Source organism: Zosterops lateralis, assembly GCF_965231275.1.
Source record: "Zosterops lateralis genome assembly, chromosome: 1".
Classification (NCBI taxonomy): domain Eukaryota; kingdom Metazoa; phylum Chordata; class Aves; order Passeriformes; family Zosteropidae; genus Zosterops; species Zosterops lateralis.
The window spans coordinates 107041503-107060657 of NC_139762.1; the positions used below are offsets into that span (position 1 = coordinate 107041503).

At 40.8% G+C, this 19155-nt stretch overlaps 1 protein-coding gene across 6 annotated transcripts in view; it reads right to left on the reverse strand.

Annotated features, from left to right (window-relative positions):
- Positions 1-19155, reverse strand: part of KCTD1 (potassium channel tetramerization domain containing 1) — a 99473-nt gene that overhangs the window by 39281 nt on the left and 41037 nt on the right. The window lies entirely within an intron of this gene.

The window sequence follows — 19155 nt, forward strand, 5'->3', positions numbered from 1 at the left end:
AAACCTGGCAAAGTTTACAGAACAGGATGTATCTTTTCAAGTGCTTATAAAATTCTCTGAAAACCTCCCTAAGTTTCAAAACTGCAGACAAAAGTTTAATATCTCCCTCAAAATATTGTATGAATTTGCACTCTTTATGGAAGATTAACTCAGTCCCTTGCTTGTTTGGGTGAGTAGTGCTGAGGTCAGCCCAAATGTTGTCATTTATTATATCCCTGTTCTTCTGCACTGCTTCCCATTTCTTCCTTGGGTTAAGCACAGCCCTTCTGCTGGAGGTGGCTGAAGCAAGTGGCAAACATGGACAGCACACAATCTGAGTGAAGCCCCTAACACAAGCAGGATCTTTGAAATACATCCAACCCACTGTATTGTAAAAAAATCCAAGTGAAATTTGGGTGTCCAGCCCAGATTCACTACCCTCAAACACAACACTTTGGCTTCCATGATGGAAGGAGAACTTCTACAGCCTTTAGAGGTGCTGATTTGATTCTCACTCAGCAAAATATCCATTTAATTTACAAGCAAAACTGGATTTGAAAGCTGCTCCCAATTAGTGCACAGCACACCACTGCCCATCTGACACTGTAATCACAGGGTGTTCACCCCAGGATGCAGCAGGCAAAAACACCCCCTAACCATGCTGGAGGACACAGTGTTTAGAGGCAGGAGAACATTGGACCAAAGGTAACAGACTTGCCATGTCACTGCTAAGGGTGTCCTATGATGGGGCAGACTGGACAGCCAGCATTTCAGGCCACTTGCTCCACCAAGGGGTTGTCTGTTCTGCACCAGCATCTACTCAAATTAGCAACAAAACCGAGTAAGGAGTGACCAAACGAAAGTGTAACTCCTCAGCCTGAGGTGGACATGACCAGTTCAACATACTTCATGAGGTCCACAATGCTGTGCTTCACTCAAACTTCTTTATTCTCACTTGCAAAAGGGGACAAGTATCTCATCAGATACTGCAGAAACAAGCCAGTAAGTATGAAGTGATCCCTTGGTGTGAGCAGAGAATGGAACGACTGCAGTCATTGTGGACATGTTAAAAAAAAAAAAAAAAAAAAAAAAAGAGGAGGAAACGCTATTAAAAGATGAGCAGTCCCTGGGAAAAGCTTCCAGGTCTGAAGAGCCTTTAGCAGCCTGGCAGCCCTGCCCACAACACTACAGCTTGATACAAAAGTCTTTGCTTCTGCTGCCCTGAGGACAGTTTCATTTACCTTCCTTTAAACCTAGAAAATAGGTAGCTTTTCTTCTCGTACCTCTATCAAACCTCAGGTAGCAGAGACAATGTGAATTTACTTGTACTTCATAAGAAAGCAAGCACACACAAAGGGAGTTTCACCTTTTGCAAAGGGCAGAGATGACAGATTACTTCCCCACCATACAAGGCTTCACTCATTCCAGTGAGAAGTATCGATCCAAATATCTTGGATCACTCCATCCCTGCTGCAAGAGGTTTGGCATGCCAGCTACTTTGCAGATAGCATACCTAAATACTCTGGGGCTCCATCCAGTCTGCATGTCCTCCCTTGAAAGAGGCAGCCACTCAGTCAGCTCTCCCCAGTCCCAGGGAATAGCCCAGCACAGAGCAGTCAACAGCTCCCACTGCCTCTGTGAGGGATGCAGCAACTGCCAGCTCATCTCCTGCACCAGTGAAGGCAGGAATGTGACAGCCACCTTCACTGCAAGCACATGGGGTTTGGGCCAGGAACAGCTGTGGGAAGGAACAGGGGAACTCTGAACACTGGAATCCATCTTTCAACTGTTCCCAAGTAGGCTACTTTTAGGTTGAGATTTATTAATAACATAATTTTAGTCAGATTTTTCACTCAAGTGCTGTTGCCTTTTATCCACTTCTAGCAGGGACTCTACACATATTTTGCAAGAGTCTTCACATAAGGATAAGGGAAAAACAACAACATACACTCCCTCCTGGGTTTAGAAGGAAAGGACTTCTCTTTGCCAGAACCATGCTGGTATATTTGAATGTAAAGTCAAACAAATCCTTACAAATGGGGTCAAGATTTGAGTGGGAAAGAAACTAACTGGTTACATTCTTCTTGGATCAAATTTGCAATCTGTCCAATAATATTCTGGTGAGAAGTAACACTAAAAAACAAGCATTGCTAAAATCTGTTTTGTTTGCAAGGTAAGATCCTATCAGCAGTACATGAATAAAGATTAATGTCTTGAATTGCAGTTGTATCCAAAGATTTTAAACACCCATAAAAAATGTAGACTTCAGTGGGATAACTGGAAGATTGTCATGAATTGTCAGAATTTGAGAACTAGGGTTTTCTTCTTTAGATTTGACTCGCAAACTGAACAAAAATAAGCCTGTACTGCCTTATTTGAAGTCAGTTTACACTCCAGTTTGAATAGCACCTGCCCTTGGGTATGTTCCAGAAGAACATCTACCTTTCCACAAAGGGAGGCTAACACCCATTGTAAAACTTCCAGAGGCACATTAGATGTCTGTTCTCCCCCCAGCAATTTCACCCTTAGAAGTAGAAGGAACGCTGCCAGTTACAGCCTGTGCTGAGGAAACATGAGTTATAATTTTACCCTGGGAAAATTGCTGAACTGGGAGCTTCTGGTGTGGCATAGGTCTTGCCTTCGCAATCCAATGGTTCTTTTGATTCAGAGAGGCTTTGAAAGGGTGGTGATGAAAAACATAGCCTCTCCCTTTGAATCAGCCAGCTGCCTGCTTTCCTTTGCACTTTTAAATTTGGTTTATTAATTTGCCAAGGAGCAGAAAGAAATAACACTGACCCATCTAGAGAAGATATCTACTTCAGACCAAACATGAAAACAAAAAATACCCCCACCTGTGGACTGTCTGAAGAATTTTGTATCTAGAATCACCTTTGCCACACTTAAGAAAAATACAAGAAAGTCTTTATTAGGTCTCCTGGCCATATGAAAAGGAAAAAGGTAAGGGACAAAATAGAAGGATCTGATAAAACCATGTCTTTGAAATGTTGTAAGGCACAAGAGCTCTAAGCACTCTCCAGATGTTTCTTGAAGCAACCAATAATAAAACATTTTCAGCTGGAGTCGCAATTTTGAAGACATTGAGTCCACTTGGTAATTATGGCAGTAGCCAGTAAAACACACCTTCATCTATAACCTGACTGCAGGAAAAAGGCATGAAAGTGCTTTGAAGACACACATTTGCAATTATCTAATTTATGATAAAGATGTAAACGGAACCACAATTTTGAAAGTCACAGCTCAGTCACAGAGAATTAGAAATAGGGTGTGAAACTGCAATATTAAATTATACATTCCTCACTCCAGTACCAATGAAACACCATGGGCAAAACCCCCTGACCTTTAGGACCCCTGTGTCACTCAGATTTCTTTCTTTCTTTCTCATCTATTATTCCCCTTCCAACAAGTCTCTGAAGCTGAACTTAGCAAAACAACGTCCCAGTCTCACCAAAATGATAATCTATCAAAACCCCACTAGAGGGACAGAGACTGCCAAGAGGCAGAACAGTGCAAGCAAAGGGTAAGAGCTGAACTTACGGAGATGACAGGCTTTTTGGAAGTTCTTGTCAAGACAGACTGCAACAGGGAGCATTTACCCGCCTCTACCATGATCCCATGCATTTTCAGAGCTGGCTGGGACTTTTTCCTCTCCTCTTGTAACTCTCATTAAAATTATCAGCCTACAGATTTCATAACAAGCAGGAGAATGAAAAAACCCCAAACATTATCGCGAGAGAAATCGTATGATTAACTATTTCAAAATGCCTGTGGGTTACTTAATACCCTGGGACAGGCAGCATAACACCACAAAGGTGTCACTCTATGAGAACAGGAAACAACCCCCTGCTAAAATCACACAGGAGGCAGCACACAGCAGTGGCAGCCTCTCCCCAGAGCTCTGGGAATGGGCTACACATTGGCATGTGAAATCTGCACTCATACCCATCGGTGACCCAAGTATTCCCTACCCCTGTCCCACTCCAAAATCTGTCCATCTTTGGATTTTAAATCCCTTAGAGAATCAGGTATGTTTTTGGGTGGCTGGTAGGGAGAGGCTGAAGTCCCAAACTAAGCTAAATACAGCTGTGACTAAATTCAAAAGGCTCTTTCAGTGCAGTAGCACATGAAGGCTTTTTACTTCACTTTGCCTCTTTTCTGGTGTTTGGAGTTTTCTTAAATGCTGGAAATGTATTCAGGGACGAATGGAGAAAGTCATAGGCCCACCATTCCCACCATTCCCTTCGTGGGTCAAGCAGCAATTCTGTTTTGTTAGTGTGAAGGGCAGGATTCAAGGGAAGTAAAACACAGGAGTTTGCTCTGGCAGGCAAAAAGAGTGCTTGGCAAGACAACGACCATATGGCATATGAACAAAGAATATTTTAGATTTGGTTCATTTGATTCCATTATATGTAAAAGATACTCTAAGATCCATAGCTAAGAAATACAATTTTGGTTATTGTTTTCAGACCTGTAGGGATTTTCCCAAGTAGTCCTTGTAGCTCATATGATAAAAACATCCATTTGGCAGCTAATTGTAGCATTTTTTTACCCACAGGGGTGATTAACCCTGAATCTATATCACCATGTGCTATATGCTAACAGCAGCCATCATTGCCTCTGCCAACCTCATGAAGCAGCAATCCACTATTTAGTTGTGGACAAACAGTCTCTGCTAAATAGCTAGGCAAACTCTTAATTTTATATTAAAAGACTTTTACTTGATCCAACATCAAATCAGACCATGCATACAACCTTAGAAGAGTGGATGAAATCTACATTATACACAATATGCCCTTCTTTGGATGGCATAGTCTGCTTCTAAGTCTGTGGCAATACTTCTCCAGTCATTACTAAAACACAAAACACTGGTGACTGGGCAACAAAAGGACCTGAAAATGTTTAAAGAAGCAGAAAAATCTATGGCTGTCAATCAAAGATAAATGCCTATCTCACTTTCTCTGGCTACTAGCTTTTATTATGTCTAATGTACAATGCATTTCAATAAAATTGAAAAAAAAAACCACATTGGCATAATTGTCAATAGTCAACATATCTCATATATCATATATCAGCTCACTTAAACTGCTATTTGAGGCAGAAAACTTTAGATGAACTTACTCTCATTCACAATAATACTTGAAGAAATCTTTTGTTAGGTTTGCAGGAAAGCAGGAGAAGACTTCATTTAACCAAAGCTAGAGGAAAGAAACTCACTGAATATCTTCAGTGGTAATAATCAATAAGACCATGCTGCTCAGGGACCTCTCTAGGCCCAAACAGAGATTTGAACCTATCTTCTGCAATACAGAAAAAACAACTTTAAAGAAGGATAAAGACTACAAGACTGGGGACAAAAAAGATTTAAAAAGAAATCATTTAAAGAACCGTTTTGAGTATCAAAAGTATGAGAAGGTGTCAGGTGCAGAAAACCATCAACTAGGATGAAATAATGTTTTAAACCAGTATGCAAGAAACCCACCATATACCAATAGGGACCTGAAAAATGGAAGAAACATTTACAGGAGGAAAAGTTGACAGGTAAAGGGACAATTGTATATGGCAACACATCAAGAGTCTTTAAAAAAACAGTCTCAGATAAAGTATGAGAGATAACTGCAAAGGATTTTATCTAGAAGCAGGTAAATTTGAGGGAAACATCAGGAAGGCCTTACAGCTTGTGTCTCACTTCATGCTTGCCTCCCACTCAGGAGCAGTGGAGGAAACCACCAGCTCTCTCCCTGGTGTGGAAAAGGAGGAAAGTAGAGGCTGAACACTAGCATTCCTGAAAAGGGCAAGGACAGGGTGCAACAGAGAAATGAGTGCATGTCAGGAGTGGGAAACCAAAGTATTCTCTTTGGAAACAACAAACCCCTGCAAGGAAAAGGAAACAGCAGAGAGAAGGAAGAGGCATTAAATTGCTAAGAGTAGGGGAAAAAAAAAAAAAAAAAAAACAAAACCAAAAGCAAACTCCCTCTAAATGCCAAATATTTCAGTTGATAGGTCTCTCCTCCAGAAAAAATATTTGAGACACCTGGCTTCAAGAAAGAAGATTTGTCAGAAACAAACAGGAGGGGTTTCAGGAGTCTTGTGGTGATCACCCAGTAGAGCATAAGAGAATTTAACTTCAGTAACAATCCCAAAGTTGTAGATTGTCTCAGCTATCTTCCCTCCCATTAGAAACACAGTCAATTAAACACTTGATTTCTGATGAGCACCATCTTAGAGTTGAAGAACCAAAAGGAAATAGCTTGTGGAGAGGTTTATCTGTGGGGAAAGGGGGTAGAGTGGAAGGATGAATGGCTAGATTTTGTTTTTCAGCAGAAAAAACAGACCTCATGATTTCCACCCACACTGCCTTGCACAACGAACAGAACTTCAATCCAGAAATCAACAATGGGTGAGGGTATGTGTGTGCCTTATTCCACATATTTGAGAAGTAGCATGGAATGAGGTGTGGCAAGTAGAATTCCTAACTCCAGCCCTGGCCAGGAGAGATAGCTTGATCTCAACCACACCATGAATGTCTTGTCATCTAAATTCAAGTAAGTCCTGAGGTGCCAACACTTCCTCACACTGAGGTGTGCCACAGGCACAGAAAAAAAATTCTATCAGACTCCCAGGGTTTGATAGCCACAGGAGTCTTGCCTGCCACACGCTTGCTTCAACAAACCTCTTAACCCATCTCACAGTGATGAGTCTTACAAAGTGCTCAGCATCAAGTAGCTTCACTGAGAACAACACACTCCTGCCAACAGCAGCCTAACTTGACCAGAAGCAAGTCTGGAAGTTTCTAGGATGCTGACACTGTGGAATACAGTAATCAGGATGGAGGTTCACCTCGTGAGGGCACAGTGAAGCAAGCCAGGAGGTTCATCTAGGACTAAGAAACCCAGGAGAAATGTGAATGCATGGCTGAGCTTAAGAAGTAGCGGTTACATTAAAAATGGTTTTAAATACAAAAAAGGAACGGAAGACAAGAAGACAAACTCTAATACTAATATGCAAATTAGAATCAATGACGATGACTGATTTTTATGAAGGGTCTAATGATACAATTCCAAATAATTCTTCCCACCTGCAGCCTGGCACTGTTTAGTGTATATTTAATTAAAAAAAAAACTGTGTTTTTTTCTTCACTTTCTTCTTCTGGCTCTTTTTCCATGCTGACGCTTGTTTGCATTACATCTATTTTGAGCTAAATTAAATAGGAGAAGCAGAGTTTTGATTCAGTAGTAGCAATAAATGGGGTTAGCCTGGCATTGATCTGTGTAAAGGGGCCAAAGCTAGGACTGCCAGAAGCAAAACATGGTCAGTGAACTCTACAGCACAAAGAGTGACCCTGCAGCTGAATTCCTAGCCCTGATTACAACAGAAAGAGACTTGCTTTCCTGAACAAAGAGTATTTCAGGCAGCAGATTAGCAAGAGAAAGTCTACTTGCAATGGCAGTCAGAGGAAACTGACCAAAATTAAGAACCACAGCATACTTTGGAGGATTTTAAAAAGCCTGCGAACAGTGCAAAACAAATGCCTGCCTTACTCTGTGTTTCTTGTAGTAACATCATCAAGTCCAAATGCTGAAGAAACAATGTTTTTCTTTTGCATCTCAGTTAAATAGCTTTAAGTTAGTCAAGTGTGCAGCAGGGAAAATGAGCCAAAACCATGTTAAGGATAGCATGCCAAAAAAGTTCCCTTGAAGACTAAGAGCATTTATCTTGCAGCCCTACAGAAAGGGCAATCACATTTACTCCAAGAGGAAAGGCCCTTTTTATAATTCATGCTTTAAATTCAGCCAGCAAATTTGTACAGAAGGAGAATTTCACAATCCTTAGGAAACACGGATCAAATTTGCTCGCGCTCTGGGTGTTTGTGCTGTTGTGCAACGCGAAACAGGCAGAGCACAGCAGTAAATCTGGCCTCATGACTACCAAGTTTAATCACAGTGTATCTACGATGGAGAACAAAGTGCCTCTTATTCCCACTGCACTGAGATCCCACCAGATCTCAAGCCAAGCAGGGTCGATTCAGGCCAGCTTTTGGCTAGAGGCTGGCAGAGCACTGGAATCAGCCATTCTGAGGTTGAAGCAAGCTCACGTCTCACTTCCAGCGAGGCCAATTCACACAGGAGATGCACACAAGGTGTTGGGTACTCAGTCATCCCTAGCAGCACCTTCAGCCACTGCTCCCAAAGCTTCAGCAGGTCCGCTGGCTATTCACAGGTCCTGCACACAGTGAGAAGCTGGCAAGAAGCACAGCACTGCCAAGTGATCCAAGGCTGCTGAGCAGCAATGCTTCTTATCCTCATTTTTTAACTCAGGACATTTGGGTGACATGATGCTGCGTGCCCAGAGCTCACCCTTGCTGGCAATCCTGAGTCAGGGCTGATGCCCAGCAGTGCAGCCCCACTCCTCATGCTGGCTTCACCACCAGCAGTAGGGGACCTCAGCCCTTAGAACAGTGAGAAAAACAGAGAAGCAATCATTATCACTGCTTTGACTTTTAACCTATTTCTTTTCCATATTTTTTTACACAAGCATTTCCTTAAAAACAAGGATCACAAAACATTGAGAAATGTCAAATCCTTATGTATAAGCTATTAAAGGTTCTCAGCCCATTTTCCCTGCACAAAGTCCCATACGTTATTTTTGCTTGCTTCTTTACCAAGCAGGAAGAGGCAAGGTGGAGACCCACAGAGGAAAGGGAGGAAGATTTAAAGAGTCTGTCGGCATACTGACAGCATGCAAAATATTAAGTCAGAAATCTACAAGACAGCACCTTGGGTTTTTTAATGCTGCTCGTTTGGCTCGCCACTTTTATTAGGGGTTGATTACATCCCTCTCTTGAGTTTTGCGGTGGCTGCAATGTCAGAGTATGGGACGTGGTTGTCATGACTGGGAAACTTGCCGACTGATTTACGAGATCTTACAAACCCACATAACCAGAAGATTTTTATTATTCACTCATGTTCTAAATGTTCCTTTCACCTTTCATTGAATAAATCTTGAGAAAGTAAAGATTTATTTCTATTTTAGTTCGAAATTCAGCTTGCCTTTTGTGGAAGGGTGCCTAAGCATTATATACCTTTGCTACAGAAAAATCACCCCACAATATCCCTCTGAACAGCTCGAGGTCAATATACCTACACTGGTAACAGCATCTTAAAATTAGGTTGTCATTTTAACTGTTTAGCGGGCATTAAGACATCTCAAATAGATCAGTTCATTATTAAAAGTGGCAATTATTGTAAATTATACTCTTCATAAGAACAGCTACCTAAGCTTTAAATATGTTATGATACCTCCCTGACCATTCCCTTTAAATGAGGATAGCTGAGGGCTCCGGCATCATCTTGCAGCAAATAGCTGTGCAATTTTGGACAACTCTTTTTTAACCACTCCTCTTCCCAGGGCTACCACCCCCACAGCAGAGCTGGCAAAACAGACTACATGCCCCTGCCTCCTCTGTTCCAGTTCACAGAGTAAACGTGGCAACTCAGTTTACTAGTGACAATGACAGCACCCAAAAAATACTAATCCCTTGACCAAGATTTGTTGTAGCTGCTGAAGTGCAGGCACATGGTTCCTTTTGCTGACTCCACAAGGGAGCAAAAGCCTTCCACAAAGGAGGAGGGCAGCCGAGGGCAGTAACATCAAGCTAAGATTTGCCAGGGCTTGTCTGTCAGAGGACAAAGTTTTGCATTTTAACCACTTTTGGCACATTCCGTATTCGGTATTTTCAGGAGCTTTCTAGGATGTTTATGAAACAACTGCAGGGTAGGCAAGTAAATTGATGGTGGCACAAAGAATGCCTTCCCACATTCTTCTCCCATGCTCTTACCGTTGAAGTAAATGAAGATGTAGTTTATGTTTCTGTAATTACAGTTTGTTAAAAAGAGAACAGGTTGTTAAGTTATGGGGAGCTCATGAGGCTGTCCTCTGCTTTTGAATACCACAGTGATGTAGATTTTACTGAATAAAAAGACCAGTCAAAACATTAGTCAGAGAGAATCTACACTCTAAATGCCACCCAGCATAAAACAATCTACTTCTAAAAGTCATATTAATCAAACCAATAAATTGGAAATTGTTCTTATGAGAGCTGTTTTAACAAAGGTGGACACTGTCAAGTTTCAGTCATTTAATATTTACTGGAAGGATACTACACATTTGCTCTATGACATTTCTGTACCATACATCATCAGCTCTTTGCTTTTAATCCTGTATTTCCCCCATTAAATACTTACAGCATTTATACAGCCTCATAAAACTCCAGTACAAAAGAATAAGCTACCAGAACTTTTCCCCATACATTACTTACCAGCTTAACTATGTAACACAATGTGAAAGGTTTATGCACACCAGCTGGATCTCATTACAGCTAAGTTTCTGTCTTTTTAACGTGTACCTTATCTGGAATATTGGAGTCCCTTAGAATTTCACTTAAAAATACTGAGCTGGCATACACACAACTTTCTACTACAGGATGCTAACTCAGTAAATAGGTTTACAAATCAAACTTGTGGACTCTAATTTCTGGAGTTTAAAACGCATCAGGTTCAATTCAAATATCTGAAGCTAACTGAACACCTCAGCCTAATTCAGTCTTCCCCTCCAAAGCATCACAGTAACTAGAGATGCTACTCCTTGTACAGTAAGAAAACCAGCAAGGAAAGTAAGAAAGGAAGAGTTTCAAGATAGCATTGGTATCACCTCCCTACCGACTGGTGCTAAGGCTCAGAGGTACACCAGCTTTATACAGCAAGATAAATCTAAAAAGCAGGAATCTGAGCTGTGATGAATTCAGTAGGGATTCAGAAGACCATCAAAGAGTTTACTAAATACCCAGATGAACCGAAGAAAGCTTGTCAGACACTTTGGTATTACCAGTTGAGAGATTCCTGTTCAATCATGAGGCAAGAATTGTGGTTTAATAAAAGCATAGAACAAAACCAAGCATAAAAAAAATCATGTGCAGTGATTTTATTTTTGTTGTATATTTGACTGTAATTACTGTCTTAAGTACTTTAATTGCCTGGCATCTCCTCAAGTGCCTTGCCTGTGGGGAGGGGAGGCAGGGCAGTTTATAGTTTGTTATTAATGAAGTACAAACAAGTTTACCTTGTCTGTAATCAACATTCCCATCAAAACAGTTTGAGAGGAAAATGTAAAGGGGTCCATACATCCCACAGGCCCAATGTGACTCTGCTAATATCTGCTTTTTAATGATTAATGTACTCCTGACATGTTGCACCTCAGAGGGAGAAGTGGCAAACATCTTTATAACATCCACATGAAAAGCATCACCTATCTGTACATTTCTGTTCTCTTCTACAGACATCCACTCTTGGCCACTGATGTGGAGATGGGGACAGGCTCCATATGACCTTCCTTGCATGCATTCTAGGTGAGAAAATGGGGTATACAAGCAAATCTGTAGGGTCATTTACAATAGCACTGGAATGACACACATCCAGCCCTTTTTAACTGGAAATAATTTTTGCCTGGAGTGGAAACAGAGTGGAGGGAAACAAGAATAAATTATGAGAAGTAGCTCACACAGGATAAAATAAAATATAATTGTCTGCTTCATTAAGAAATTACTAGAGACAAGAAGCCAAAAGTAAAAGTCAGTGAGTTATATGAAAAAGATGAAGAAGCCAGGAGGATGGAGAAGCAAACTGCTATTTTTCACGATTAGTGAAAGACACAGGGTGTAGAAATTTGGCCATTAGTCTTGTTTTTCCACTGAAATTGGTACAGGAGTCTGCTGCTTTAAGGTAACATCACATCAACAGCCTAGCACACCATCCAGGCAGCAAGTGTACCACTGGCAGAGCAAGCTTTCTCTTGTAGCTGTCATCCTGCCCTGCTGGTCAGGAGCTCACCTCTGGGGCAAGAGCAGCTCTTCACCACCCAGGCTGCCAATAGCAGGGACAACCAGGATGAGTTCAGTAGCCTCCTCTACAAGGATACTTGCCCACTAAGACCCAGACTGAGACTGCTAATTTTCCCACAAGTCACCAAAAAATGTGCTTTAGGAACAGCTAACGTGTTTTCCATTTTTACAGATGGGGACCTTTTCCCCCACATCCTTATTTTTGACTCTTTCACTAGTGCAGCCAGAATAACATCTCTGACATGTAGCCTGTATCCTGCTTACAGCCTTCCATTAGCTGGTACAGCATCTCCAACATTGTCATCTCCTACGTCTTGAAACACAACTTACTTTTGTGCCACTGTCCCACTGGCACGCAGGCAGCACACTTGCTACTCCAGGGAGGCTCCATGTTGTAGTGGCCACTTTTCTGTAATTGTGTTCAACACAATTTTCAAGTCACGACAAAGGCCAGCATATTTGACAGCTTCTCCAAAGCACATTCCTTATACAATCGTGCTCAAAGCATCTTCCTACTGTTGTTAAAAAAGCAGATATTGCTAATCGGATGAACACTTCCCCTTGAATAAGTTTCTTATAAAATGCATAACCATGTATTTTGGTATAGCTGCATATGCAAAGAAAGCAGACCCTGTAAATATTGATTTGAGCCTCCTACTCATGCAGATGTATAGGCAGAAACTTGATAGATCATGAAAGTTTAAAATATATTTCTGAAAAAAGTGGAGTACAGTATGACAGCAGCTTAACTTCTTCTCAAGAATGGGTTGCTGAAAGCTAACACCCAACCATCTACCCACCAATAAGAAATTCCTGACTTCTCAGAGCTGTGACACCATGTGTTTCCTTAGGGAAAAAAAAAAAAAAAAAAAAAAAAAAAAAAAAAAAAAAAAAAAAAAAAAAAAAAAAAAAAGTGTTTTGATCAAGCACACCACCGAGGCATTTAAGGTTGTTATGTAACATGAACTAACTACACAAGAGAAATTCAGGCATTAACATACACAGAATAGACTAGCATGCACAAGTAATTCTGGATGCAGACAGCTATTCATGCAAATAATTCAACAATCCGAGTATTCCACTAGGAAAGTGTGAGTCTGATAAACATGGGAAGAACAAGACACTCCAGCTGTCTCCCCTCAACCCTGTACACTTCCCGCATGCCCTCCCACCATACAGTGGAGCTGCTCTCTCTGTTTGGCATCCAGGTGGGATGAAGCTGTCTTTGAAAGCAGGAATCCATGGGGGTTCTTCTCAGGAATTTTATGAAGTACCTTAAGGATTAAGAGAGTGTATGACTAGCTTCTACAGCGCTCTGATCAAAAACATGTTTTCCCAACTTCCTCAGTGAGCTTTAATAAGATGTGAATGAGAAATTGATCCGGACACTTTAGTTTACAAGGAGTACTTCAAGTAGCTTGAGGAAACTACTTTATTGTCCATTAGGCATAAAACCAAACACAATGCTTACAGGCCACTTTACCACCGTGCTGACAGCAGATTTCTTTCAGAATACATACCCATGAACCAATGCTTACACCAACACAAAACTCTACAGGAAACCACTGTTTAAAATTTCACATTTTTGAAGGTTAAGGAAAAAACCCTTTAGATTTTAGTTCCCCTAAGAGGAAATAATACAATGCATTTAATTTAAGTCCCACTCACTTTTTTTAACTCGCTGTAAAGTCAAATAAAACCCAGACTTCCCTCCTTGCCCCTTAACTGTTCTTTTATATTTTCCTCCAGTTTTTCTACTTTAAAGAAAAAAACAAACAAACAAAAAAAAACAACAACAAAAAAAACCCAGCATAGTCCTTCTTTGCCATCCCTCTGGGTTTATCTTTTCCTTGATCAGATTTTGTTTCAGCGCACCTACTATGTTTGTTATTTAACATTAGGAAAGAAGGATTTTTCCCCCCCTAATTTCTTCCTCCAATGTTAGCCCCTCTCCAAACAGAGATATTATTTTTTGCTTCTTGAATCCATTAAACTAATCCAGCAGAAGCACACTGGTATACAGAAGTTAATCTAGTTCCTGAACTGATATGCTGCAACAAGATAGTTGGTAAGGTATTGTCACCCTGCTTCTCCTCTCCTTCTTATTTTCCATTTCAACTTACTACTTCCATCTCTTTACTCTCACAGAGTTCACCCTCTACCTTCAAAATCCTGCTAGCTCAGTTATTTAACCCTTCCTAGATAGGCTGGAAAGCTCACATATGCTCCCTTCCCCTAAAAATCTAGTCCTTCAAGATAAAGAAAGTAACAGCTATTTCAGACCCCTATCATTAATGTTAAAGACAATAAAAGCTTTTCAAGGTGGAGCTTTTTTGGAGCTTTTTGATTCTATAAAGACTGAGGTGGAGTGGGAAGACATTTTGATTTTTCCTTATAGCATCAGTTCCCCTTTTTGGGAGGAGAGCCTGAGAAGACCCACAGAACGCTGAGCCACAGGCAGGGCTGCAGGGCTACTGCTCCAGTGGCAGTGCTCCTGTGGCTGGAGCCTGAAGCAGCTCCCTGCAGGAGGGATGGGGCCAGGGAGGGCACTGCCATCCCCTGTGCCAGGCAAGGGGTAGCTGCTGTGAGGGTTAGGGGAGCTGGGTAGCTCTGGCAGCCCTGCTGCTGGTAATGTACACAGAACAATGCCAGAACACCACGACACCAGAGCATTTCATCACAACTAGCACTGGTAAGATCATAACCCTGTAGCAAAAGAAGTGTCCAGTCAAATCAGTCCAGCACTTTACAGAAATAAAAATGCCCTAATAAGTTAGAATAGTCAGCTGAGTTACCAAGCAGGAGGAGGAAGAGTGTGTTTGGCTGTTTTAGCAAAAATTTGGACATGGGCTTGTGAAATCTACATTAAAAAAAAAAAACCTCACCTATTATATTTTTTCCTAGAAAGACACAGATTTGACCTGATGCCTTTGTATCTCTCAACAATTAAAACAACATACACACGCTTCTGAATGTTTTACATGACAATCACAGTTACTACCATATCATTACCCTGTGCTGCAAATCAAGCCTACTATTATGTTCATGATCCCAATTATATCCACTGGCAGTTTGGAAGCGAATATACTGTACTGAGAAAAACGGAGTGGTTAAAATTCTACTTTAGCACAAGAGGGAGAGATCTTTTCTTAACGAATTACCACAGTAAACTCTGAAGTGTTGAATTATCTTCCTCTGTACCATGGGGATAATTTTGCCAGTTACATAGCAGTGTAGTGTTACTTCCATACATCAATACAACACATTAGCAACTCAACTAATACTATATTTAGTGTTGAGTCACTGTACATCCTACATGCCATGCCCATTTTGACACATTTGTACTTCCTAGTTAGACTAAACCTCATTTTCCTTAGCGTTTTTTTTTTTTTTAATTCTTTACTTTTGATACTTTCCAATGCCTAAACCTGAACAGAACAGCCTGTATCTACTGTACTTTCAATGGAAACTACAAAAAAAAAAATGTATTCAAGTGCATCTCAAAAGTAACACACTAAAAGTCTCCTGAAAAGGGTAACTTACAAAGACTTCCAAGAGATAAAACAAGTAATAAGGTTGCTTTGGAAGTGTGTCAAATACCCCAAAAGGAAGGCAAAACAAAGTTCTGAAAGGACATTAAAGTTACTTCTGCTTTTCAAAAATCAAACTGTAACTGTGTTACACATACTGCTTTGGATTGGCAGCAGCTTCAGAAAGCTGATTTTGCAGCAGTTTGAGGCTGACACTGAAACCACGTTTCTGCCTATTTTATTTTCAAATGGTACTTGGGGGTAAAAAAAGCAGATTCAAAGGCTGAAGAATTTTGCACTGCCATCCCTGTTAATGAATACAACTTTTTCAAGTGTTTGTGCAGGGAAAAAAAAAAATCATATTCTTACCAGAATCAGTCAGAGAACTTAAGTTTTCTTCACATGGTTTCATGGACCACGTAGCTTTGTTTTAATCTGCTCTTCCTCAAAGAACAATTACTTTTCTACTCCCAAGCCTGTCAGTCACTGATCAGTGTGTGTTTTCAGAGAAAATGGGGCTTTTTTCTGAGAAACTGTATTTTCAAAGGCATAATCAGCAAGATACATACTTCAGCATTACTAAATTAAGAGACAAGAGAAAATAAAACAAAAAGCTCAACATTTTTTTCTGAACTGCTGATTAGCCAAACCACACAATCTTAGAGCACTTCATTATTTCATCCAACCCTTAAAAAGCATTTTTAAAACTTGAGCAAAATGTGAACCTGGTCTTGCAACAGTCTAGGGAGAGTTTCCAGAAACTACTGTATCATGACAAGAAAGACACGACATTTTCTAAACCCAAGACGGAAACTAGTACTGATCAACTTGATAAAAACCTACAAAAAACCACAAACAGCCAGTATCACTGTCACATCTGAGATAAGGAAGAATAGCACACCAACTTTTTTTGTGACTAGCCAGGGCTGCTAGTTATAAAATCATTAGAAACACAGGGAAACCCTCAAAAAGGCAATCAGCTGAAGCAGGCTCCCTCTTTATCTGAATTTCAAACACAGTTTGTGCTACAGCCATAGAATTCTGTTAGGACATCTGTGCTCCCATTTACACTTTCCAACTTGTCAACCCAACTCTCAGCTAGGTCCTCCCAATTTGGCATCAAAACTAGTTGGGTTAATTACAGCACTTCAGATGAACGGGGCGATTTCAATACAAGGGAAGGAATTTATCAGGCATGCAAAAGGTGAAACAGCCAGCCCAAGGAAGGAAGGAAGGAAGGAAGGAAGGAAGGAAGGAAGGAAGGAAGCTATTTAAGTCCACTTCACCTTACTCGCCTCTCATCTTCCCCACATTTCAGGCAAAGGTCAAAAAGAGTCTCAAGCCACCCCAAAGAGAAATGAAGCGAGGAGGGCAAGGCAAGCGGATTTCCCCTTGTCTTTCATGCTAAACCCACACACCCATGCTCCCACTCTCCACACTGGCCACACACACCACACACTTCTGTTGCTACTTCTCCAGGGGAGCTTTCAGCCAGAAAATGCTCAGTAATTAACCACTGGTGCTACCGAGCCCAAGAGTCCCAGCACTATCCCTTCATGTGCACTGCAGACGCCTCATCCCTGAAACAAGAGCTCTCACCTGCAAGGTGAGGACAAGCTCCCCATCCAGTCACCCTGCAACAGAGTAAGAGTTCAGTTCAATTACACTGGACTGGAATGACTCAAAGCTAAGCCATCAGACACAGTATGCTGCCCTTACCACAGACCAACCTCCCTCTGCCACTTTTGAAGCCTACTAGAACCATACAGAGAAAAATCAACAGCAGCAAAGGAAGCAGCTAAAATATCACTGTGGTGAGTAAAAGCTCAAGGTTTCAGCTGAAGGGTGGTGAGAAATCACTCTTGAAACTTTTCCAACGATCTTTAATTCTGAATAAACATAAGTGGACGCATACACACAAACAAAAAAGGCTTAAAATAAAGGTGTTTTAGGAAAGTTGTTCATTTATGCATTACATTTCTGACAGTCTGACACTGAAGCAGTAACAGAGTATGCAGGTGCCAATTTGCAGGGGAGCCTGAGAGCTGTGGCTCCTTCAATAGAGCTACCAAGAGCAAGAGTCTCAACTACACAGGCTCCTCTTCTTCTTGCTCCTGATATCAAAAATCAAACTAAAACAAACAACAGCATCATCAGATCTGATCCCCAGGCATTTTCCAGAGGACAGTGGGAAGCGAAGCACTGTGGTAGAGATAGTTCAGCTCAGAAATCACCCCAGGACCTCCACAGGACTTTTCTGAAAAGGAAAGCCAAAATTTAGCTTCACACCTTGCCTCCTGTAGTTTTCTGCTCTCTTCCCTTTACACAGACAAGTGCTCCAGCCTGTGTGTACCTGAACAGCACCTACCAATCAACCTCCCTCCCAGCACAAGCTACCCCAACCACCAAAAAATCTCCAAGCAGTCCTCATCTCCTATGCCCACCTTGGGGAAGGATCAGTTTCCTACAGCTGGTGACACTGTTTGAAGAGAAGTGATGACCTCTTTCCAGAAGTCACAAAATAATGAATTATATCCAGACTACATGACCTGTTTTAAGTACCAAGAACACTGCAAACCACATCAGAACACTCAGGCTAGGATTTGAAGCAAGTCAGAAGTCCCAAGGAGGTGCTAGCTCAGAACTGTGCTATATAGAGATGTGTCCTAAACATACACTGGGAAAAAAAATAAAATCTGTACATTGTTAAAGTAAATGAGGCTTTAAAATGTCATTCAATTTCCATTTCATTAAAATGATCTGTCCTAGCTACAGAAGTGTACAGGTGCATACAATAGGTAAGCTTATCAATTAATTAAGAATTTATTGGAAATGTTTATAATACATTTGTGCACTACAATTTTGACTATTCTCAAAACTGAAAGTTGAATTAAGAACACATCAAAGGTACTTGCTCTCATCAGAGATTAAGTCCTTAGCAAGTTTAAAGGTTTTCAGATCAACTAAAACTGGCTGAATACAAAGCATGCAAATTTCTAAAAGCCCAGAAAAGCCATTTTTCCTTGTTGATAATCCCCAAAAAACAACCAGAACAGAATTCAATTGTACATATTCCAATGTTACTTTTAGATCAAGGTATTACAAGAAGTTCCAATCCCTTCCTTATTCCCCATTCTAATGCCTGGAAGACTCTGAAAGCATTTCCTGGAAACATGATTATATATTTTTACTGTCTCAACACTAATAAATCTCTTCCACATCAGATAAAATGCAGTTACCAACACTTGTCCCTTGAATCCAAAATATGATAAAAAAATTATCTTGCACATACATATTTGGCTACATGCCCTTAACAATTTCCTTCTAAAAAGAAGAGTGCATTTGTTGCTTCTGAAACAGAAAAGCAAAATAATAAGAAAGGACACAGGGAAAAAGATGAACAGAAGGGCTCTGAAAGTGACTGAAAATCTACAATGTCTCTAATTAGGTTCCAGCTTCGAACACAATAGTGGGGGTACCATGGCCTGTTATCAAGTTTATAGCCAAGGGCACAAGACAATACAACCCCACATTCAATTTAATTACAGCCTATGGCTTTTGCAGTAGTGGTGTGTTTCAAAGGGTTTAAGCACTCATTTATTTCTACACCATACATGAAATAAGGCAGCTCCCTGTCATACAGACTCACCAATTAGACTGCACAGTTTCTGATCTCTTGCTCTCTAGAAACAGAGCAGTGGGCAATGGGAAATCTTTTACAGGATAATCACAGAA